Genomic DNA, 13,286 nt, shown 5'->3' with positions numbered 1-13,286 from the left:
GGGGAGAGGAAAGATATTTCCAAGATAAAACTGTCAAGAAATAGCAATTGTTTATAACTTTCATGGCAAAAGTGCATGAACCTCATGAAAGTGATACAACTTGCATAGTTTTGGTTTATTATGAGCAGTTGTTAACATGAATTTACTGTTGTAGTTTAGTGGCAAGGTTGTGTTGAATGGATGCTCTGTGACCCTGTGGACTGTAGCCCACAAGGCTCCTCTCTTCATGGGAATTCCCAAGCAAGAATACTGGAGTGGGCTGCCATTTCCCTCTCCAGGGTATCTTCCTCACCCAAGAGCTGAACCCACGTCCCCTGCATTGGCAACTGTATTCTTTACCGTTGAACCATCAGGGAAGCCCCTGTTACATAAACAGTATAGCACTAATGGTTTAAAGATAAAAATGTATTGGGCTATTTTTATAAAAATTGTTGGTATTGAACATGATAATTTGAATCTCATTGATGAGTCTTATCTTCAGATTCTGTAGTAACTCTGCATTTGGTCTTTTAGCTTGATCAACACATTTGAAATATTTTTATTATTTTCATTAAATTGAACGAAATAAAAGTGAAAATTGCATTGGAGAGGTCTAGGGGAAAGCAATACAGTCTCACAGGAAGAGTAGAAGTTCAATGTGTAGAAGGAAATTATTGGGAAGGCCTTACATTTACCCACAATTACCTGGGGGCAATAGATTACTTTGAGTAAAATCACAGTTCCTGGAGCCAGACATTCTACCCTCTGTCTTTATTAAATTTAGGACTATGGGGACATTAACTCAAAGTAAACAAGCTTCAATTTATTCATCTTTCAAATGGAAACAATACTAGGACTTTCCTTGAGAGATATCATAAATATTAAAGAAAGTTGTCTGATATAAAGTGCTGGGTACAGTGTTTGATATTACACTGGAGCTTCTTTAATTCTCAAGAGTCTCTGACATTATTCCTGATATTTCTCCATACATAATCAATATAACACAAATTCCAAAGAATTAGCCCGGAGAGAATTTGGGAAATGTATTGTATGGGGAAATGATCCTGAATTTCCAAAAATTTGAACAATAAAACTAAAACATTGCCTATCTCAACAAAACAAACATTTACTTCTGATATGACACCAACAGTGAGTCTATTCATCTATATTTTCCCAGGTTCAGAATATTCTTCAGGGCCAATTTGACATCCTTATTCCTCAAACTGTAGATCAAAGGATTCAGCATGGGCACAATGCAGGTATAAAACACAGAGGACACTTTCCCTTGGTCCATGGGGCTCACAGATGATGGCTGCAGGTACATGAATGCTGCAGATCCATAGAAAACAGCAACAGCCAAGATGTGGGAACTGCAAGTGCTGAAGGCTTTGGACCTGCCCTCAGTGGAGTGGATGTGGAAGATTTTATAGAGGATGAAGATATAGGAAATAAGAATAGTCAAGGCAGGAATCAGGACGTTGAAAGAACTGCAGACTAGAGCCAATAACTCGTTGAAATAGATGCTAGAACAGGATAGCTCCATGAGTGGAAAAACATCACAGAAATAATGGTTAATCACATTGGCCTTGCAGAAATAGAGTCTCAACATAAGGCAAGTATGGAATGTCGATTGAATGATGCACAAGATATAACCTGCTGCTGTGAGCTGGAAGCACCTATAATAAGACATGATGGCATTATAAAGCAAGGGGTTACAGATGGCAACATAGCGGTCATATGCCATTTCAGCCAACATATAACACTCTGAAATAATAAAAAGAAGAAAGAAATATAGCTGAGTCATGCATTCAGGATAGGAGATGATGTTTTTCTCTGTCACAAAGTTCATCAGCATTTTGGGGGTAATGACAGTGGACTGACAGAGATCAATAAGAGACAAGTTGCTGAGGAAATAGTACATAGGTGTATGCAGGTGAGAACTGAGCCCAACTAGTGTGATCATGCCCAGATTCCCACCACCGTGACCACATAGATTCCTAGGAAGAGGAGAAAAAGGGGCAGCTGGAGTCGTGGCTGTCCTGTGAGCCCAGTGAGGATGAACTCAGTCACTGAGGAGTGATTTCCTGGGTCCATTTTCTTCTTAGCAGGTTCTAAGTTTAAAAAAAAAAACAAAACACATACACATAGGAAATGAGTATACATCTGTGTGTGTGTGTGAGAGAGAGAGAGAGAGAAAGAGAGGTTTATGCATGTGTGTATGTTTGTGTGTGTGAGAGAGAAAGGCAGGGAGTAATCATGCAGGGATCATTCTATATCTTTCAGCAAAGGACATACATAATGTAGGGAATTCTCCAGTATCTCTCCGGCTACTCTAGGACAAACAATTAATCTCACTGAACTAGAATAGAAATTATAAACATGAAGAACTTTACAATTAAGAAATTTCATAAAGTTTAAGAGAAACAATTTATGGATTTTTAAAGTCAGTCAACACGAACATTTCTAGTATTATTTCTGAGTACTCTTCCTTCCTCCAAGTTTCTATGTTTATATATTAATTTCATGCTTGTTGAATGGCATAGTATTTTTATTTCGTTTATAATATGTAATAGTTGTATATGCTATCTATAATTAATACCGAGAGGATTCATAAGTCTGTGCAAAGTAGTTATATTAGTTGGGGCTGTCTTCTTTAGTAACATCTCAACTGAAAATATCTGAAATGTGATGACCAGTATCATTTCACCTGAGATCTGATGCTTTAATGTCCCAGCTTCCTTCTCCCTGGACTTTGACTCCAGAGGGCAGAAATGCAACTGCTTGACAGACATCATGCTTATACCTCGAAAGGTTTTTCCACCCCAGGAACCATTCTTATTCTAATTTGGATAATCTTAGGCGTGAGAGTATAATGGCCTAAATACAAGTCACATACTCCACCACTGTGACTAGGGCATCAGTGTACCAAGATGTATCTGTGAAGTTTGGACTTCGTGATTTAAATGGTAGAGGTGAGAAAATGATTCTATTCTGTAAATCATAAGATGCCTTTGAATACAAACACTAGGTGTTTGATATGCCAATCTTTTTAAAATATAATCATGCATTTTGCATGTGCTAGCAATAGAATTCAAAGATGGGAGAGATGTAGATTCATAAAGTACATGCAAAATAAAATAAGTGATTTTAATGTCAATTCAATACTAGCCAACTGTGTGATGTCTTTTTTAAAGACCAATGTATCTTTAGTCAATATTTGCAAAGGAAATGAATACTAGAAAGTAGAAATTTATATTCTTAACACTCTAGTAATATTTGGCTATTGTGTTCAGTTTGAAGTAAAATAGTGTGTGTGATATAGGTAAATCTGCACAGTTTCATAAATATCATCTAGAAATCAGTTATTTTAAGATGGCTAAAACAACTAAGGATATTTTTTTCTAGCAAGGAAAAAATCCATGTGGCACAGGAAAATTATCTGAATGTTCATCACATGGCAGTGGGAGGTACTGAACTTATTGTATACATTCAAGAGATTGGATAAAATTAACTGCTTCAAACCATGGGAAGAAATATTTGGTTTCACAGCAAAGACAAACATCCCTATCACCAGACACACCCGAGCTGACAGTCATAAAAGTTGGAGCACAGCCTGAATAACCATGTGCATACAGATATTCTTTAAGGACACACCTAATGGGTAGTTGGATTAGATATTCTTCTATTATCTTCATTCTAATGGATCCTGATTGTGGTAGACAGTAGAGGATTGAAGCCTCAGCTCGACCCCATTCTTCCTGCGTGATCTTGAGATAATATGTCTACTTTCCAACTCTCTGAAAAACAGAAACACTAAAATCTACCTCCTGTATAAATTCACAATACTGATTCCTATGGGATTTTTAGCACAGTCCCATACCCTTGGAAAGACCCTGATACTGTCATTGTTATTTCAATTTTATTCTATTGAGATGCTTTCCATTTTATCTTTTGTTTTAGTATCATTTTCATTCCTACGATGATGGCTGGGATTTTTGTTTCTGTTTTTCCTTAAGACATTTTCTTGTTCCTCCTTTCTACCTAAATATATAAAATGATACTGAAATTTGAAATTTTTACTCAATATTAACATCTAAATATTAATATTTTCTGAGGTCTCCAAATAAAGTTTGAACAAATTTCTGTCATTTGATGATTTATATCACCTAACAACAAAATCTTTTATTTTTTAATTAAAAAAATTTATTTTATTGAAGGATAGTTGATTAACAATATTGTGTTAATTTCTACTGTATAGCAAAGTGACTCAGTTATACATACATATACATTGTTTTTCATATTCTTTTTCATTATGATTTATCACAAGATATTGAACACAATTCCCTGTGCATCCCACCAGATATCACATGATTTAACTTTACACAAAACAGCAGTTGGTAGAGTCTCTTTTTTTTTGACTCATTATATTTCTATCTCCTCACACATTCCCAGTGTATCTGATGAAATTTATTCAATAGTTAGGGTCCTTAAGTTAAAGGCTTTAATAATGGAAACCCCAGGTAATAAGACCATTTTCCATGCGCTAAGGAACACCTTTCTCATGTTTACATTTAGCACATGCTTAATTCTGCATCAATTATTATGGGTTACTTATTGGCTTTTTTTCTATACTAGACTGTAAAGTCAATACAGTGCTTGGCACAATACTTTATATACAAGTGTCAATAAATATGATTTTTTAATAAAATTATTGAAAGGATTGTAGTAATAAGTTGACATAGACCCCAACACAGGTGAACAAAGCTCTCACACTGCCTGAGTGGAGGTGAGTAAACAAAGAAATACTGGCCATAATTTTCTCCAGCAGGGACAGAAAGATGATAAGGGAACCTTTGCTCCTCAGGGAGTGTGAATATTAGAGTGAGGACAGAAAGAGACAGAAAAATAGCTAGATGCATCTGTTAGTGCACTGTGAGGGAGCTAGAACAGAAGATCTAACCTTTTAAAGTCCAGGACTGGGATTCAAATACATCTCTCTTGCTCCTCAGCACACCAGAGCTGTGTATTCTTCTTCTGTATTTCTCTGAAGGGAAAAATGGTTCTGGTGATGCAGGTGGATAGTTCTGAGTACTAACCTTGCAGGACTTCTTCTTGTAGCATCATAACCTAGCAGATACTGTTTTAATAAGTTTGAGTCAATGGTTCTGACTTCTGTTAAAGTCAATGGCCCTCTCCAAAGGTTGGTTGATATCAATGGTGATTTATACTCTGAGTATAGATGCTAAGAGTCAGATGAGGAACAGATAATGCTAATGATCTTCCATTAGGATCATATCCCACAAGTATCAACTCTTGGGATAAGATACAATTAGCAATTCCCTTTTCTCCCTTTTACTCTCAAGTGTTTAATAGTGTCATATCATTGTAATTTATCATTTTTTGTTAGACTATAGGTTGGAAGCAAGGCTGTGATAGATCTTATTAGAACTCTGGTGAACTTCATGTCAAGCTATATGAAAATTCAAAATTTTAGGAAATATTTAAGACCTGCTTTAAAGGAACATTCTAAAGTGATTTCACACAGGGGATAAAGAAAAAAATAAAAAAAAAAAACCTTTATGTGCAATAGTTGAATGATTTTTTTTTCTCATTGACCTATATTAAACTATATTTAGATACCATGATGTATTTATAAAACAGTGGTATTTGAAATATTTTAACATGCAGGCTGCAGGAAGGTTTCAACTGGTTACTTTCATTACCCATGAAAAGTTCCTAACAAGTAGAATAAGTTAATGACTTTAACTCTATAAATAAAAGAAATATTGAGGAATAATATAGAGATCTGTCACTTAATGTGAAAAAAAATTTGCTTAAAAAGAGAGTAATTAAAAAAAAATCATGTTCTGGTTCAAGGTGGCAATCTAGGAAGATCCACAACTCTGACTGCAACAGTATAACTCATATTTTTTTTAAGTTTAAACTAAATTTATTGAACTATAATTTACATGGATAAAAGTCTACATACTAAGAATTTTATCAATGTCAATATAGAAGAATTTTTTTCTGGTCGAGGTATGGGAAACCACAGTATTTTAGACTGGAGTGTTCAAGTTCCAGGTAGCACTGTATCTCCAGATTTGCTGTGTTGACCCATCAGATAACAAATATACATATTATTTTTAACACATGTATGTTGTATGCTTGATAACCAAGAGTTTTGCTTCAAGGATTTTGGGTTTTTTACTTTATTTAATGAAATCAGGTTTTCACAAGTTATCTTACCTGCACTCGGGTTTGATATAGAAGTTACTCAAGTTCATGCTTCTAAAAATTTGTATAGAAATAATTTAGGATGTCATCAGTTTTATTGCAGATTTTTGAACGACTCTTCAAACATAAATTTAATTGATTTTAACTTTTAAAAGTCATATGTAGATAATTGGAGAAAGTAATGAAAAAAGATGGCATGAAATATATATGGCTTCCTATAAATATTTAATGCATGTAAGAATTAAAGATTTTAAAATTAAAAAAAAAAAGAATACAGGGTCGTCATTGCCATCTTCCTAAATTCCATATATATGTGTTAGTATACTGTATTGGTGTTTTTCTTTCTGGCTTACTTCACTCTGTATAATCGGCTCCAGTTTCATCCATCTCATCAGAACTGATTCAAATGAATTCTTTTTAACCGCTGAGTAATACTCCATTGTGTATATGTACCACAGCTTTCTTATCCATTCATCTGCTGATGGACATCTAGGTTGTTTCCATGTCCTGGCTATTATAAACAGTGCTGCGATGAACATTGGGGTACATGTGTCTCTTTCAATTCTGGTTTCCTTGGTGTGTATGCCCAGCAGTGGGATTGCTGGGTCATAAGGTAGTTCTATTTGCAATTTTTTAAGGAATCTCCACACTGTTCTCCAAAGTGGCTGTACTAGTTTGCATTCCCACCAACAGTGTAGGAGGGTTCCCTTTCTCCACACCCTCTCCAGCATTTATTGCTTGCAGATTTTTGGATCGCAGCCATTCTGACTGGTGTGAAGTGGTACCTCATTGTGGTTTTGATTTGCATTTCTCTATTAATGAGTGATGTTGAGCATCTTTTCATGTGTCTGTTAGCCATCCGTATGTCTTCTTTGGAGAAATGTCTATTTAGTTCTTTGGCCCATTTTTGATAGGGTCGTTTATTTTTCTGGAGTTGAGCTGCAGAAGTTGCTTGTATATTTTTGAGATTAGTTGTTTGTCAGTTGCTTCATTTGCTATTATTTTCTCCCATTCAGAAGGCTGTCTTTTCACCTTGCTTATATTTTCCTTTGTTGTGCAGAAGCTTTTAATTTTAATTAGATCCCATTTGTTTATTTTTGCTTTTATTTCCAGCATTCTGGGAGGTGGATCATAGAGGATCCTGCTGTGATTTATGTCTGAGAGCGTTTTGCCTATGTTCTCCTCTAGGAGTTTTATAGTTTCTGATCTTACATTTAGATCTTTAATGGAATTTAGGAAGATGGCAATGACGACCCTGTATGCAAGACAGGGAAAGAGACACAGATGTGTATAACGGACTTTTTGGACTCAGAGGGAGAGGGAGAGGGTGGGATGATTTGGGAGAATGACATTCTAACATGTATACTATCATGTGAATTGAATCGCCAGTCTATGTCTGACGCAGGATGCAGCATGCTTGGGGCTGGTGCATGGGGATGACCCAGAAAGATGTTATGGGGAGGGAGGTGGGAGGGGGGTTCATGTTTGGGAATGCATGTAAGAATTAAAGATTTTAAAATCTAAAAAATAAAAAACTAAAAATAAAAAAAATAAATAAAAACAATATGTTCAAAAAAATTAAAAAAAAAAAGAATTAAAAAAAAAGAAAATAAGAAAATTGTCAAGGTGTTTTTAGCGGCAGGAACTATCTTATGTCCTGCATATATGGCAATGAAATACATGCATGGGGATAATCTTCATGAACATTACAGTACATTTTGGACAATAAGCAGACAAGTACACACCCAAACCAATAAATGGCATAGTAGGAGGCATACAGGTTTGAGCAATGTTACAAAGCATGAAGGAGATCTTAACTCAGATTGTAAGCTCTGGTAGGGATTTTGAAGTAAGAGAACCATATATCCATACAGTATAATAAGCAAAGACTAGACTGAGTGACTTCACTTTGATTTTTCACTTCTGTGCATTGGAGAAGGAAATGGCAACCCAGTCCAGTATTCTTGCCTAGAGAATCCCAGGGATGGGGGAGCCTGGTGAGCTGCAGTCTATGGGGTTGCACAGAGTCGGACATGGCTGAAGCAACTTAGCAGCAGCAGCAGCAGCTCTTAAATATCATGTTCATATTATGTCTGATCACAAAAATATTCTCAAGTATTTTCATCAGGAAAACATTGACATCTTTATTCCTAAGGCTGTTGATCAAGGGATTCAGCATGGGCAAAACAATAGTATAAAACACAGAGGACATTTTCCTTTGGTTCATGGAGCTCACAGGTGATGGTTTCAGGTGCATGAATGCTGCAGATCCATAGAAAACAGCAACATCTGAGATGTGGGAGCTGCATGTGCTCAAATCTTTGGATCTGCTCTCTGTGGAATGAATGTGGATGCTGCTGGAAATGATGAAGATATAGGAGCTGAAGATGATCAGGATGGAGACAAAGATGTTAAGTGCACCAAAACATAGAACCAGTAATTCACTGAGATAGGTGCTAGAGCAGGAGCGCTTGAGGAGGGGCAGAAGATCATAGCAACAATGGTTCAGAGCAGTTCAATTCTGTTCAGTTGCTCAGTCATGTCCAACTCTTTGTGACCCCATGGATGAGGGCATGCCAGTTTTCCCTGTCTAAAACCAACTCCAGTAGCTTACTCAAAATCATGTCCATTGACTTGACGCCATTCAAAAATCTCATACTCTGTCATCCCCTTCTCCTTCTGACCTCAATCTTTACCAGCATTAGGGTCTTTTCCAATGAGTCACATTGGAAAAGTGCGGAAATACCAGACAACCTGACTCCAATGAGTCACATTTCACATCAGGTGGCCAAAGCATTGGCGTTTCAGCTTCAGCAACAGTCCTTTCAATGAATATTCAGGTCTGATTTCCTTTAGGATGGACTGGTTGGATCTCCTTGCAGTCCAAAGGACTCTCAAGAGTCTTCTCCAACACCACAGTTCAATAGCATCAATTTTTTGGCCCTCAGCTTTCTTTGTAGTCCAGCTCTCACATCCATGAAAAACCACAGCTTTGACTAGACAGACATTTGTTGGCAAAGTAATGTCTCTGCTTTTTAGTATGCTGTCTAGGTTGGTCACAGCTTTTCTTCCATAGAACAAGAGACTTTTAATCTCGTGGCTGCAGTCACCATCTGCAGTGACTTTTGAGTCCCCAAAAGTAAGGTCTGTCACTGTTTCCCCATATATTTGCCATGTGATGGGACCAGAGGCCGTGATCTTAGTTTTCTGATTGTTGAGCTTTAAGCCAACCTTTTCACTCTCCTCTTTTACTTTCATCAAGAGGCTCTTTAGTTCTTCTTCATTTTCTGCCATAAGGATGGTGTCTTCTTCATATCTGAGGTTATTGATATTTCCCCCTGCAAACTTGTTTCCAACTTGTGCTTCATTCAGTCCAGTGTTTCTCATGATGTACTCTGCATATAAGTTAAATAAGCAAGCTGACAATATACAGCCTTGATGTAATCTTTCTCCTATTTGGAACCAGTCTGTTGTTTCATGTCCAGTTCTAACTGTTGCTTCCTGACCTGCATATAGGTTTCTCAAGAGGCAGGTCAGGTTGTCTGATATTTCCACCTCTCAGAATTTTCCACAGTTTCTTGTGATCCATACAGTGAAAGGCTTTGGCATAGTCAATAAAGCAGAAATATATGTTTTTCTGGAATTCCCTTGCTTTTTCAATAATCCAACAGATGTTGACAGTTTGATCTCTGGTTCCTCTGACTTTTCTAAATCCAACTTGAACATCTGGAAGTTCATGGTTGATGTACTGTTGAAGCCTGGCTTGGAGAATTTTGAGCATTACTTTACTAGCATGTTAGACAAGTCTAATTGTGTGGTAGTTAGAGCATTCTTTGGCATGTGTGATATTATTAACATTCAAAACTGTGTCACTTCCTTATTTTTTTAAAAAAAAATTAGCAGCTCCCTTCACCAAAAAATAAGTAAATAAATAATTGACATCTTACAGTGATCCACATGTGATTCATGAACTGTCTGCTCTCTACTTTTCTAGTCTGGTAGAATGATCATTTCATGTGAAGTATGACCTGTTTTTTTCTGGATCTACATAGGCTTTTCTTGTCTAGTGAGACCATTTCCTGTCTCTTACCTATGTTTTATTTAGGAGCCTAAGCCCTAGTAATTCAAAGATTTTCCACCAGAACTCTTATTATTTGTCCTCTGTTAATCCATTTGTGCTTGTTGGGAAATGCACTGGACTAGGAATCTTGCCTGTGACAGGAGTTGTGATTGTAAGCTTCTCCCCTCCTTTATACCACAGGCTTCCCAGGTGGCTCTAGGGGTAAATCATCCCCCTGACAATGCAGGAGATGGAGATGCGGGTTTGTGAAGATCCTCTGAAGTAGGAAATGGCACCCCATCACACTATTCTCACCTGGAAAATTCCATCAGGAGTGGAGACTGGTGGGCTATAGTTCATTGGGCTGCAAAGAGTTGGACACAACTGAACAAATAAGACTGATGAAAATTAAGTCAAATGATAAATATGAGTGTTCTTTGAAAATGATTATCTGATATTGAATTACTGTTTAATGAAATACAAGGAGGTAAAGTTATATTATGGGGTTCCCTGGTGGCTCAGCAGTAAGAAATCCACTTGCAAATGCAGGAGTCATGCATCTTCCACTTCATTGGGATGGTCCTTTGGGAAGATCCTTGGAGAAGGAAATAGAAACCCACTCCAGTATTCTTACTTGGGAAATCCCACAGACAGGAAAGCCTGGGAGGCTACAATCCATGGGGTTGGAAAGAGTTGGATAGAATTTAGTGAGTAAAAAGCAACAAAGTTACATTATATATTTGTCTAATATTTGGATACTATAAGTAAACACTGCAACTTGTTATAACAGGTGAATAGACAGCACACTATTTAAAGGACATTGATATGGCAATAGTGAATAAGATGGTTTGAATTAGGAAAGACAGAAGACAACTGAGCATTTAGAATAATATGAGAATTTATAATTATAAGATGTTTAAGACCCACAATCAAAAAGCAATAGTATGAGGAAAAAGAAGAGATGTTTTAAAGAGAACATAACATGAAATGGCAACTCTATAAATTATGGCACAAAAGAGCATTAACATATATCAAGGCTGTAAATTTTCACCCTGCTTATTTAACTTATGTGCAGAGTACATCATGCAAAATGCTAGGCTGGATGAAGCACAAGCTGGAATCAAGATTGACAAGAGAAACATCAATAACCAAAGAAACGCAGATGATGCCACCTTTATGGCAGAAAGTGAAGAGGAACTAAAGAACCTCTTGATGAAAGTAAAGCTGGTTTAAAACTCAACATTCAAAACACTAAGACCATGGCATCTGGTCCCATCACTTCATGGAAAATAGATAGGGAATGGAAACAAACAGACTTTATTTTCTTGGGCTCCAAAATCACTGAAGATGGTGACTGCCACTATGAAATTAAAAGATGCTTGCTCCTTGGAAGAAAAGCTATGACCAACCTAGAAAGCATATTAAAAAGTAGAGATATTACTTTATCAACATTGTCAAACTATGTTTTTTCCAGTAGTCATGTATGGATGTGAAAGTTGGAGTATAAAGAAAGCTGAGCACCAAAGAATTGAAGCTTTTGAACTGTGGTGTTGGAGAAGACTCTTGAGAGTCCCTTGGACTGCAAGGGGATCAAACCAGTCAATCCTAAAGGAAATCAATGTTGGATATTCATTGGAAGGAATGGTGCTGAAGCTGAAGCACCAATACTTTGGACACCTGATGCAAAGAACTGACTCCTTGGAATAGACTCTGATGCTGGGTAAGATTGAAGGCAGGAGGAGAAAGGAACAACAGAGGATAAGATGGTTGGATGGCATCACTGACTCAATGGACATGAGTTTGAGCAAGCTCCAGGAATTGGTGATGGACAGGGAAGCCTGGTGTGCTGCAGTCCATGGGGTTGCAGAGAGTCGGACACAACTGAGGGACTGAACTGAACATGAATAGATAATTCAATAAAGTATGGAACAGAAGAGCATTAACAACATGAAAGTGATATAATTCAGCAGGATTTCTTTCTTTTTTTTTAATTTAGTTTTTTATTTTTTAAATTTTAAAATCTTTAATTCTTACATGCATTCCCAAACATGAACCCCCCTCCCACCTCCCTCCCCATAACATCTCTCTGGGTCATCCCCATGCACCAGCCCCAAGCATGCTGCATCCTGTGTCAGACATAGACTGGCGATTCAATTCACATGATAGTATACATGTTAGAATGTCATTCTTTTATGAACAGCTGCTTCATAAACAGTTATAGTGTTATTGGTATAAAGATAAGACAATATTTTATAAATATTTACATTTCAACTATAATTTGAATCTCTTTAATAACTGTCTACTGTGAAATTCTGCAATAAATCTCCATCCTTGCATTTTTTGCTTTGACCAATACTGTTTGAAAGATTTTTATTATTTTCATTTTATCAAAGGAAATAAAAGTGAAAATAGCATAGAAAATATCTAGGGAAAAGAAACATAGTCTTATAGGAAAGTGATGATGCTTGACATAAAGAAGGGAATTCTCAGGGAGGCATTGGATCTATTCACAATCTTCTTGTGCAAAATTATCACTTATTGTTTTCTCTATCATTTATTATGTTTGGGTCCATGGCAAATACACAAATGAAATAACCTTCCATTTCTTCTTTTCAAAGGAAAACAATCCTAGAATTTGTCCTCAAGGAATATAGTAAATAAAGATATCCATTTAAAGTACTGGGCATAGTGCTTCATATTTCATAAATCTTGATAATATGCATTACTGTGATTTTCACCATAATCATCATAAGCATTGTTGTTCTTCCTAGATACATTATTGTTAAAAATAAAAGTAAGTTCCTTTAATTTTCAAGATTTAAAAAATTCTATTATTGTATTTTTCCTTATATAATCATTGTAATGTATGTTCAAAGAAGTAGCCAGGAGAATTTTGGAGATGAGTTATATAGAGAAGTATCAATAAATTTACCAAAATTTGAACAATATATCTAACACACTGCATAGCTCAGCAAACCAAATGTCTTCTATGACATCATGCTATTGATTCTAT

General features: G+C 36.4%; 1 pseudogene; it reads right to left on the bottom strand.

Moving 5' to 3' along the window:
• Positions 1 to 1,138: 1,138 nt before the first annotated feature.
• Positions 1,139 to 2,106, bottom strand: LOC101110281 (putative olfactory receptor 8G3; annotated as a pseudogene).
• Positions 2,107 to 13,286: the final 11,180 nt, after the last annotated feature.

The sequence above is a fragment of the Ovis aries genome, chromosome 21 (genome assembly GCF_016772045.2).
Source record: "Ovis aries strain OAR_USU_Benz2616 breed Rambouillet chromosome 21, ARS-UI_Ramb_v3.0, whole genome shotgun sequence".
Classification (NCBI taxonomy): Eukaryota; Metazoa; Chordata; class Mammalia; order Artiodactyla; family Bovidae; genus Ovis; species Ovis aries.
Note: the sequence above shows the minus strand (reverse complement) of the source record. Positions and strands in the feature narration are given on the sequence as shown.